This window comes from Chironomus tepperi, unplaced genomic scaffold (assembly GCF_022539635.2).
Source record: "Chironomus tepperi strain 1889 unplaced genomic scaffold, CSIRO-AGI_Ctep_v1 contig_483, whole genome shotgun sequence".
Taxonomy (NCBI): Eukaryota; Metazoa; Arthropoda; class Insecta; order Diptera; family Chironomidae; genus Chironomus; species Chironomus tepperi.
In genome coordinates this window covers 105,163-116,796 of record NW_027226605.1, presented here as the reverse complement: position 1 = coordinate 116,796, position 11,634 = coordinate 105,163, and the positions used below count along the sequence as shown (strand labels likewise).

General features: G+C 28.3%; 1 long non-coding RNA gene across 1 annotated transcript; it reads right to left on the bottom strand.

The window, feature by feature from the left end:
* Positions 1-5,278: 5,278 nt before the first annotated feature.
* On the bottom strand, positions 5,279-10,131 carry LOC139099717 (uncharacterized). Its single transcript, XR_011545357.1, has 2 exons — positions 9,607-10,131; positions 5,279-6,000 (listed from the first exon to the last, which is right to left on the bottom strand). It is a non-coding gene; the product is annotated as an uncharacterized lncRNA (long non-coding RNA).
* Between the last annotated feature and the right edge of the window lie 1,503 nt (positions 10,132-11,634).

The following is an 11,634-nucleotide window of genomic DNA, read 5'->3' as shown; positions in this document are numbered from 1 at the left end:
TGAGTATGCTTAATTTTGTGAGCATACTCATGAGTATGTCTGTCTATTCGGGTTTACTAGACATGTGAGTCGAAATGGCTCAATGGCGGAATCGTATGTAACTAATTATTGCATTATTGACCCTTCTAACTTAGATTCGAATTATATAAATTGGAAACGCAGCTCACAACCGTCCTATGTAGACTACAAGCTGTAATGGCTTTAAAGGAGTGGTTCTGATCCCACTTTGAATTGCAGATGTACTGATTACAGAGGTCTGCACCATCACTCATTAAAAAATCCTTTACAAGGAAAGAGCATGCTCTCGAAATCTTGCTCACCTTAAATATACTAATAACCATGTTCGTATTGCTGCTATGAAGTCATTATACGAGAAATGTCCTGGGAGCCATTATTATTACATTACGTTCGCTTTTAGGGCGGATTTTGTAACAGACTAAAAATTTTTTTTAGGTTAGTTTCGAGGTGTGGGGGTCTATAAATTCGTTTTTTTGCGTAACGTAATAAGTGAACGGCCTCTAGTGAGACTATGGATCTCAATAGACTTAATAGCCAAAGGCATATTTAATTAGACATATGGTCGACTTATTACAAATAATTTCCCGGCTACAGATAAAAATCAGGGGTAAAGAAAGAAATCATAGATATGGATAGAAATCACGGTTATACTTAGAAATCACACATAACTCTACAAAATGACATCCAGTCAGGAAATAAAAACGTAATACATATGCAAATCTACCTTCTCTAATTAAAATACAGAATAAATTGAATATTTTGTCATTAGAACAATGCATGATAAGTTGCATGACAAATGATATGTTCACAAACTTGTATGACATACATCCTCCCACACAAATACAAATGTCCATCATGTTGTTCTATTGTTTTTTACCAATTAGTCGACAAGGAAAGACTGTAGTCACTAAAAAAGTATAAAGAAGCTTAAATCCCAAAAACTAAATCACTACATCCCCAATGGGTTGAATACAGTTCCTCATTTCCCATATATTATTAACTAGCACATCCCCATCCTACACCCCTATTCACATTAATTACAGACTGCCTTCCGAATGTTATTTAGTCACCAAATTACGTTTTTTTCAGCACAATGAGTATTTTTCTTCTTATCAGTAAATCAAATTTTATGAATAGCTGTTACTACTACACCTTGTGATCATCGGTGCTTAAAAATTATTACAGAAACTACGTCATTTAGGGAGTCGTAAAATTCCGCAATTTATCTTCTTACTTGAATCTTTTTCTTTACTTTTTGTGGAAGTTTACATTTCATTGGATGCGGAACTTTTTGTTGTTGCTGTGGTTCCAATGATGATTCAGATTTCTTGGCTGGAAATTTTTTTGGTCAAAATTCTTGATGATTATATAAAAAATAATTTAATATTAACCTTCGATGCCCCCCTCATCATCTCCAATAAAATAATTTGAACAATTGTACACACGTTTAAGTCAGATATCCAGCAACAGACATGGAAAGGAACGAAAAAAATAAAAATTTCTGCACGTTCGCTCTTTAAAAAATAAAAATTAAATTCCATGAGAAAATTTCTCCACTGGATCAGAAAACAAAGCACACACAAAAGAACAAACTCAAACATCATCAGCATCAGTAGCATCTACATCGTGGATGGGAAGTAAAAAAAAATTATATCTTGAGTTATACGTTAAATAGAAATAAGCTGGTTGAATAAGAAGTAAAGGAAGGAATGATAAAAAAAGGAAAGTTGATGAGTAAGAGATGGAATGGCATTAGGTAAGAAGTCATTAAGGATGAGGTGGAATTGGAGCGCAATTAATTTAAGGTTGATTAAAGTTGAGTTGGAAGTAAATTTGTATTGGATTATACTTGATTTTAAATTGTCATTGAATGACAACAGCTGGTTCACTGCTTAATTTCAGTTTAATAACGACTAATCTACAGCTTATTAATAGCTAAACTACAGCTTATCAATAGCTAAACTGCAGTATGTTAGGCATCTAAATTGTAGCTTAACAGACAGACTGTAACTCATTAATTGCTAATCTGCGGCATCTTAGCAGCTAAACTGTAGCTTATTAACAGTTAAACGTCAGCTTATTACCAGCTAAAATGTAGCTTATTAGCAGCTAAACTGCAGTATATTAACAGCAGAACTGTAGCTAGTTAACAGCTAAACTTTAGCTTATTAATAGCTAAAATGCAGCTTATTAATAGCTAAAATGCACTTATTAACAGCTAAACTGCAGCTTCTCAATGGCTAAACTGCAGTATATTAGATATTAGCAACTAAACCATAGAATATTCACAGCTAAAATTGTTGCTCATAAAAAGCTAAACTGTAGGTTTTTAATAGCTAAACTGCAGTTTATATAACTAAAGCTTATCAACAGCCAAATTACAGCTTATTAACAGCTAAACATCAAATTACTCTTTGCTAAGCTACAATTAGGGTTAAATTGAAGGTAAACTGAAACTCAAGCAGCACAATAGCAACATCTAGGTTACCGCTACGTCACAGCGTTGACCGTAGAATGTGATCAGAGGTGAGATGGTACCGTGACATATGCATGACGAAGGAAGATTCAGAAATCAAGTAACTCTTAAGAAGGGGTGGAGAGGGACAGGGTACATCTACTGGCATATGATTCTGTTCTGTCAATTCTATGCACCGCTAGCTATCAATCTGCAAGCTTCACAGGACAAAAAGCCACCTCAACAGCTCAAAAGTCCCAGCATCTCCTCCATATATTTTTAAATGCGGACGAAAAATAAGGAAAATTTTCTCACATTAAGCATCTCTTTCTTCATTTTACTTCCACCAAAACTCATCGCATTACTTTTATCATTTACAGTTCCTTTCTTTTATGATTAATGAGACGTTTATTTCAATTTTCTTCTTCCATGGTTACTTGACTGTGCTTTTCACACCCACACAAACACACACACACATACACACACTTTTTGTGTCTCTATCTTGCTCATTATCTCCTTTTTTTGTTGTTGACACATTCAGACCTCCCTTCAGTCTCTGCAATGCTCCATACAATGTATTTAAAATGTGTACACACAATGACGCGACACAGAAAAAAAAAAGACAACGAAGCAGCAGAGATAAAATACTAATTAAGAGCACGACGATGTCGACACAACGCATTTACGAAATGATTTTATTTCACTTAATTTTTCATTTCAATTTTTTTATATTTTTTGCTTTCGTCCTCACATTTTTCTTAGAATTTCCTCTGTTGGATAGATTTATGTTCTTTAGAAAGGAAGTTTTTTGTTCATGAATGGAAATGACTTTTTTGTGTATATTTTTTCTTTAAGTTCTTTAACAGATTGTGTAGCACGTGGAACTGGGGACAAATTAGTCTGTAGTCGATGTTGATGTTAAGTTTTTTAATTGTGTCTGTTGTGTGCTGTTGCAGACATGACTATATGGAAGGTTATTTTGAGAATTTTGAAGAAGAATGTCTGTAATCAAGGATAATCGATTGAGTTGTTTTTGAGGTTATGTTTTGGGATCATTGGGAAATGTGCTCTATGTTCCTCATACCAAGGGGGTAATCAGGGGGAGATGGGAGGGGGTTGGGTTGACCCTTTTTCCTTGTTTAGGGGTCAACACCCCTCTCTCCTGTTTAGGGGCCAACAACCTCTATACCCTAGGATTTTTCGTTAAAAAATTTACAAAAATCTTAAAAAAATCTGGCCATACCCTAATACATAAACTATGAAGCAGGGATATCTATTGATCTTATTTGCACATCAAATGCCTCACATTCTAAAATTTCCAACTCAAAAATGTCAAAAATCTCAAACCTTATCACATCACATGTAACTAAAAATCAAAATGTCAATAAATATTCTTAATCTTTTCAAATATTTTATCACAAAAAGGACATTAAGATTCCTTAATTAAAAGTTTACCACACGTTTTCTTTATCATCTTTCTAAAAAGGCATTTCAAAGGAACTAAATGTGTGTAAATATTTTGTTTGAACAGGATTTCATGTAAACATTTCAAATTAATATCAATGATAAATGTTTGTTTGAGAGTTTATTAGAATTTTGATAAAATTTTTGATTGAATTCACACATTTTGAGGTATTTTTGAAATGTATTGTTGTGGGATTTATTGGAAATTTATAGATACTTTAGAGACTTAAGATTGCTGTTGAATGGAATTAAGAATTTAAAAATTGAATTATCATCAAATTTTAATGAAATTCAAAAATAATGTTTAAAAAAGTTGAAATGGAATTCGCAAAAGTACGTTTTCAAAAATTCTACAAATTTCAAAAAATTTGTAAAAATTTATAATGTTCAAAAATTTTTAATCCGGCAAATGGATTTTCAAAAAAATTAAAATTTTGAGCTTAAAATATTCAGTTTTTCAAAATTTTAAAAATTTTAAAACTTTTAAAATTAAATTTTTCGAAAAATTTTAAAATTTAATTTTTCGAAAAAAATTTAAAATTAAATTTTTCGAAAAATTTTAAAATTGAATTTTTACAAAGTTTTTAAAGTTGAAATTTTCAAAAGTTTTAAAATTGAATTTTTCAAAATTTTCTAAATTGATTTTTTTTAAAAATTTTAAAATTTGAATTTTTACAAATTTTTAAAGTTGAAATTTTCAAAACTTTTGAAATCGAATTTTTCAAAATTTTTCAAAACTTTCAAAATTGAATTCTTTAAAATTATAAAATTAAATTTATCAAAATTTTCAAAATGTCTAAAATTTTAATTTTTAGTAATATTAAAAGGTGAATTCGTAGTTCAAAAATTGCCAAAAAAACTTTTTGTCGTAAAACATTTTAATGTTTATTTTATGAAAGTTAAATGTACTTCTAACTGCTTCCAAACTAAAACCCAAAACAATAAAGAATCTTAATCCATTCTCATTTATCACCGGAAACAAGAAAATCTTTCTAAATTACATTCAAAAATTATCAAACAAAAGAAACAGGCTGTAATTAACTTCAAGTCAAAATATGTAACATGAGAATTTCCTTCAACTCTATTTTTAGGTCGTAAAATGAACAAAAATATCCATTCATATGTTTACAAGCACATGTAAGTAAGTAAGAAGTAATTTGTAAAGCTCTTGAAAATTGTCAACTGTCAACCCTTTTGTCGTTGTATATCCGTAAGCATGAGGCAACCCCCTATGTCCACGTTCATTCATTCATTTCACTTACGCACTCATTAAAAACACTCAGTCGTAGTGAAAGTTTGTATGTTGCACAGTTTAAAAATTCACAGCAGTCGATTACTCACCCTGGATCATTTTTAAGCTCAGCAGGCGATCCTGATGCCATATCTTGATGCTGTTGTTGCTGTTGATGCTCCATTATTATTTTTATTATTTTTTATTATTTTTTTACGTAAATGAAAAAAAGCACAGAAATTCTTACAGCTTATGCTGGAACAACAAAGAATTTTTTTTTATATTTTTCTTATTTTATTTTATTTATTTGTGTAATAAATTTTTTTTTTCAGTGCTGCACACTTTATTTTATTCCAGAAATTTTTTTATTGCTTGCGATTTTCCTTCTTAAATTGAATTTTTTTTTATATTTTTTTGTGTATTGCGGCTCAAACTTTTATAATTTTCACAAAAAATCCACTCTCACTGGGGATGCTTATTTTCTTTTTTTGTATATATTTATGCTTGGCTGCTTTTGATGAGAATTAATTTTTATTGATGCACAAATATTTTTTTTTTTTTGATGCTTAAAAAACTTTTTTAATATTTTTTTTACAAAAAAATTGTTGAAGATTTTTCTTTAAAAATATTTAAATTTTTTGAATATTTTCTACAAAAAACTTTTTTAATTTGATAAGGTTAAACTTTAAAAATTTTCTACGATAATTTCACTGCACTTTAAGAATTTTCTAACCACAAAAAATATTTTCGGGATACACTTTAAGGATTAAATTTGATTAAAGATTTGATCTACAAAATTGATGCACTTTTTTAATATTTTAATTATTATTTTCTGCAATTAAAGAGAAAAAAAGAGAATTTTTAATAATCTGACTGAGAGAAATTGATTTTTTTGATTTTTAATTGGGTTATGAATGAGGCTGATGGAGATGCTTGGATGCAAATTTAATTTATTTTCTTATTCGTATTGATTCTGTGCAATTGAAAATTTTATGAATTTTTAATTTAAATTTTTTGATAAAATATTCAAATTTTTTGTGAATTTTTAACTTAAAATTTGTTAAAATAAAATTTAATTTTCAATTTTAAAATTCACATTTTTAACTTAAAATTTGTCAAAATTAAATTTAATTTTCAATTTAAAATTCAAATTTTTTATAAATTTTTAACTTAAAACTTGACTAAAAAATCACTCAAATTTCAAAAATTCAACATTTATTTGCTTCACAAAAAATCCTTTTGTTTTCTTAATTCCACAAAATTAAATTTCTTATCTCACAAATCTGACAAAAATTTCACCGAAATTCCTAACAAAAACACACACAAAAATGTGCACATAAATTTACTCCGGACTCAAAAAATTTCTCTTTTTAAGAATTTTTTTTTTATCAAGTTTTGTTTATTTTTCTTCAAGTCGGCAAATTTCACAGAAATGTTTATATGAAGTCAATTGGATTTTTATCGGCTCGACACTTTCTATTGTGATGCTGTCTGGATAAGCATTGCAATTTTATTTTGTTTATTTTTTTCGAGTGTGTGTGTGTGTGTGTGTGTGTGTGTTTTTCTCTTTTTTTTAAGCGATAAGGATGTAAACATGCTTTGGATTTGAATTAAAGGAAGAAGAATCATTTTATGCATTTATTGAATGAATTTTGTTTGAATTGTTTTTGATGAGATTTTATATTTTAAAAATTATTTCTTAATTTTTTGGATTTGATTAAGATTCAGACAATCATATAAAAATTCCAAATTTGTTCAATTTTCATTAATTTTAAAATTTTTGTTAACAGAAAAAATATGAAAATTGTACAATTTTTTTAATTTTTCAGATGATTGTCTTAGTCTAAATCCTGATAATTCTAATTTCTTTCTCAACAAGTCGGTTAGTCGATTCATAAGCCGGTACTTAGCTGACTTGATTTTGGCATGTTGCCGGGTTTTAATCGAATCTGATCAAAGTCAATGCTGGTTTTTTGATTGATTAGCCAATTTGTGATATTCAAGATAATTTGATGCATTTCTATTAAGAGTTAAATTGAGAAGTTATTATGACTTCCACTTTCATTTTTTTTAATTATTTCAATATAAACACGGAGATTCAACTTGATATTAATCAAGGGTCAAACACTTTCTTAAAAATTCTAAAATAGAAATTTTTACCGATTTTTACAATTTTTCTTCAAATCAAAAATTTTTAAATATCACGAGTTTTACAATTGTTGTATGAAAAATCGTAGAATTAAGTTTTATATGATAGTGGCTGACCTTGAAAAATTGCGAATTTAACAATTTTTTTCAAATCAAAAATTCTAAGTTTACAAGTTTTTCAAACAAATTCGAGTTTTTTGCTAAATTAGAAGTTTTTTACACAAAAATTTATAAATTATGAAATTTTTACAATTTCAGAAAAATTCAAGTTATAATGAATAAATCACAAATTTCGCAAGAGTTTCTGAATTTAGGTATTAATGAAGATTTGAAGATTATTTTTCACAAAAAAAGTCACGTTTTTGATATCTGAAGCATCAAGATAAGTTCACAGAACCTGCAAATGCTGAAAAACTCTACCAAAATCTAACTAATCTATTCGAAGGAATTTCAAATTTTTGCTGCACACTTTTTTAGTATTTTCTGTTCCTATGTCTGAGATTCATTAATTTCAATCATAAGTTTTCCAATTTTTTTACAAAAAATTCTCATCACTTAAAGTTTAACAGCAAAATCTTCCAGAACTTTTTCATAGCTCCTTGAATTTTTCCACAAATTTTTTTTCTCTTCCTGTGCAGACTCAAAGCACTCGCAATTATTCACTTTAATGAAAACATTTTCAGATTTAAACTACCTCGATGCACACAAATAAATCTTCCTGGTTCTTTTTTTCTGTAAAACTTTCTGTTTTTTCTCACAAAAAAAATTTCTATCTAAAAAATTGTTTGTTTTCTTTTTACTATGATTCTACTCGTTTTTTTGTTGAGTAAAACAAATTGTGTTTTTATTGAATTTTAATATTTTATTTTATAAAAAACTGTTTTGATTACATATTAGCACAATTATTGTAATTTTTTTTATGGTTCTTTTTTTTTTGAGGGGGTCATAATAGATAAATAATTGACTAATAGGTTGATTAATATTGGTTCTGTTTGAGTGATTTTGGAGCGTGACATTGTGATGTGAATTTTTATTAATTTTTGTTGAGCAAATTGCAATTGAAGTTTGAAGATGGTTTTTTGAATAAAAATAGTCATTATTAATTTTTCCCATATTTTTGAGAATTTTTTCAAATTTTTGATGAATTTTTTCAAGTTTTCATAAATTTCTCCACATTTTATTAACAATTTCTTAAAAGTTTTGTCACATTTTTAACAATTTTTCTCACAATTTTTTGCAATTTTTCTCACATTTTTTTGGAATTTTTTTTAAGAAAATTGATTTTATTTTATAAACTTTTACATTTTTGGAATTTGGTTTTGAGAAGTTTTCGATCAATTTTTTTAATTTAAAGTTTAAGTAAAATTGTTGTTAAACTAAAATTAATTTAGTGAAAATTTCACTGTGAAATGTTTGTCAAAATTGTTGTTTCAAATCTCGAGAAATTTCAATTAATCGAAATCATTATCATCACCACTTTAAGCTTTTTAATCTAATAAACTAACATTAAATTGAAAAAAATTAAATTATTTTAAAATTTAAATAAATTGAATTTCACTAAAATTAATTGAATTTTATTTACATATTACTCATAAATCATTTTATTATTTTGACACAGCTCGAAATCAACCTGAATTTTACATAAAGTTGAATCAACTTTTTCATACAAAATTTAAGTTGACTTCAAGTTTTGAAACTTTTGCAATAATTTGACTCATTATTTACAAATTTTGTAAATTGCAAAATTCACTTTTTTATGAAAATTATTTTTGAAATTTTCATGATTTTGTCTGCATTTCCAGTCAAAACAAACATGACTGTCCCTCAAATCTCTTCAAATGTACGCAAAAATCTCATCAAAATTTCACAAATCTTTTCCAAAATTTCGTAAAAATCTTTTCAAAATTCCACAAAAATCTCTTCAGAAACAATTAAATCTCAACAAAATTTCTTGAATCAAAAATTCAAAAAATTTCCTCAAAACAGCAAAAAACTTCCTGAATTCTTAAAAAAAAATTCACAAAAAAACACGAAAAAAAATTCATCAAAAATTCATAAACTCCTTAAAACTTCATCATTATCCTGTCAATTGTTATTGATGACAATGCCTCACATCCGAGCAATAACATAAACATAGAACACACAATAAAAAAAAATATAAAAACAATGAAAAAAATTCGATCGATGATTGATGAAAAATTTATTATTTTCAATTGCACATAATTTATCTATTAATGGATGTAGATTGATTTTATTATATATTTATATTGAATTTGGAGACGACACTCACAGTAAAAAAATTTTATTTTTTTTTACACCAAAAAGTCTTTTTTTTTTCGGGTTGAAAAGAAATTTTTCTTAATAAATTTTCACCGCCGCACCGAGAAAAAAAATTCCAATTTTTTATTTATTTTTTTGTAAAGTAAAATGTGACTTTTGTTCACAAATATACACGCACACTGGTAGGTAATGGTTCACTGTACGTCCGTGATGTATGCACTATAATTTATTATGATGCAAAATATTATTATTCCTTCCTTTTATTTTCCTTTGGAATATCTCATGTGTATTTTATTCTGATGGAATAAAATAAAAAAACTACTACGGCTGTGAGACAACTAAGCGAATTTTGTATTCCGGTTGCAATTGCAATTTTTCAATTCAGAAACAAAAAAAAATTATTTTTTTTATTTTATTTTCTTCTGACAATTTCTCAAACTACTAAAACACACTGCAAACTAAATCTGATTTTTTTTTCTATATTCTGTTGTGTAATAAAAAACCTTGGGGTCGATATACAGATTCCTCGGCAAATGAAAACTGACAACTGAAAAACGAAAAATATCTACCAAAACATAAAAGCGGAGTTGAGAAAATCAGACACGAATTATTTTTTTTTTGTGTATTTCGAATGATTTTGTGAGCGGCGCTCTCGGTTCTCTCATGAGTATGATGAGAAAATAAAATGCATAGCAAGTGTAGACAGTGAGCGAATGTGTGAGGGAGAAAGAATCTTTTTTTTTTTGTGTGACTGAGGCAAGTGGACTAGAAGTTTAGAGCTGTGGCTTAAAAATTGAGAATTTTCTCTCACAATTCTTCAGTCACACAGGAAATTTTGCCTTTCCTCGCTTCTTTTTTTGCTTTTGCTTTCTGTTTCCCATTTTTGCCGGGTTTCAGAATGTTGAGAATGAAAACATACAGCACGGCACAGAACAGAAGTGAGGAGGAATGAGAAGGAAAAAAAAGCTGAACTGAAAATGAGGAAAAATCGATTTTCAATGAAAAAACTATGAGACTTTTTAGACAGAAGAAGAATTTTGTGTGTGAACGTACGTGCCTTCGAGGCAGCCAGAGCAATTGCCACACATACATTCATAAATTACTCTGCATGCACTCGATGCGTAGGTGGATGTCCTGAACTCAACTTTTAATTCTCAGAAATCACATCACATGTGCTCTTATCATTGCCATGAGTTACTGTAAACTGACAATTTTGATGATGTTATTGTTGCTGTTGCTGTCTGTTGTACCTCGCAGCGAATTCTGTCCTGCTATCACCTGTACATTGTATTGCCGGTGAGTCTGTGACCGCAAAAAAAGAATTTAAATGAGAATGAGATGGAATAAGCAGTTGAATGCAGCACAAATTCAATTCACTTTTTGCCATTCCATCTTTTGTTAGTGCTGCTGAATCTATGACTAGATGCGAATATTCGAAATTGCTCAATTGACCACCGACATCATTCGAGTTTAATTGAAGCAAAAATTTATACTTTTGCAGCCATTTCCATGTTCACCTTAATAAAGATCATATAAATTTCAGCACAGTCACAATGGATATGAGCAATTTGGATGTGGTTAGAATAAAAAGATTTTATGGATGAGACATTTAAATAGCTGTCATAAAATGCACCGGGAATTGAGACTCAGGTGATGTCAAGGTTTTTGGTTGATGAGTGCAGATTTTAAATTGGACATGGATGTTGATGGGACATTAAATGTACAAGGGTTAGGGTCAAGCAGGAACAATTCTCTGATTTCATTTAATTTCCCAATATAATTAATAATTATTGACTGTCTATCCCAATAAATGTCGAACATATCAAAATTAAATTCAACAATCGACAATCAAAAAATATATAAAATTAATTGCAATTTCAAATTTGCTTAAAGCTTTCCATTTGAATTTGATTATTTGTGGTCGCAAATGTGCCAAATATCAAGCATTAAAAAATTATGAATTAATGTTAGTAACAACAACAAAAAATAATAAAAACTCATAAATTGCAATAATATTGAATGAATAAATTTATATCCA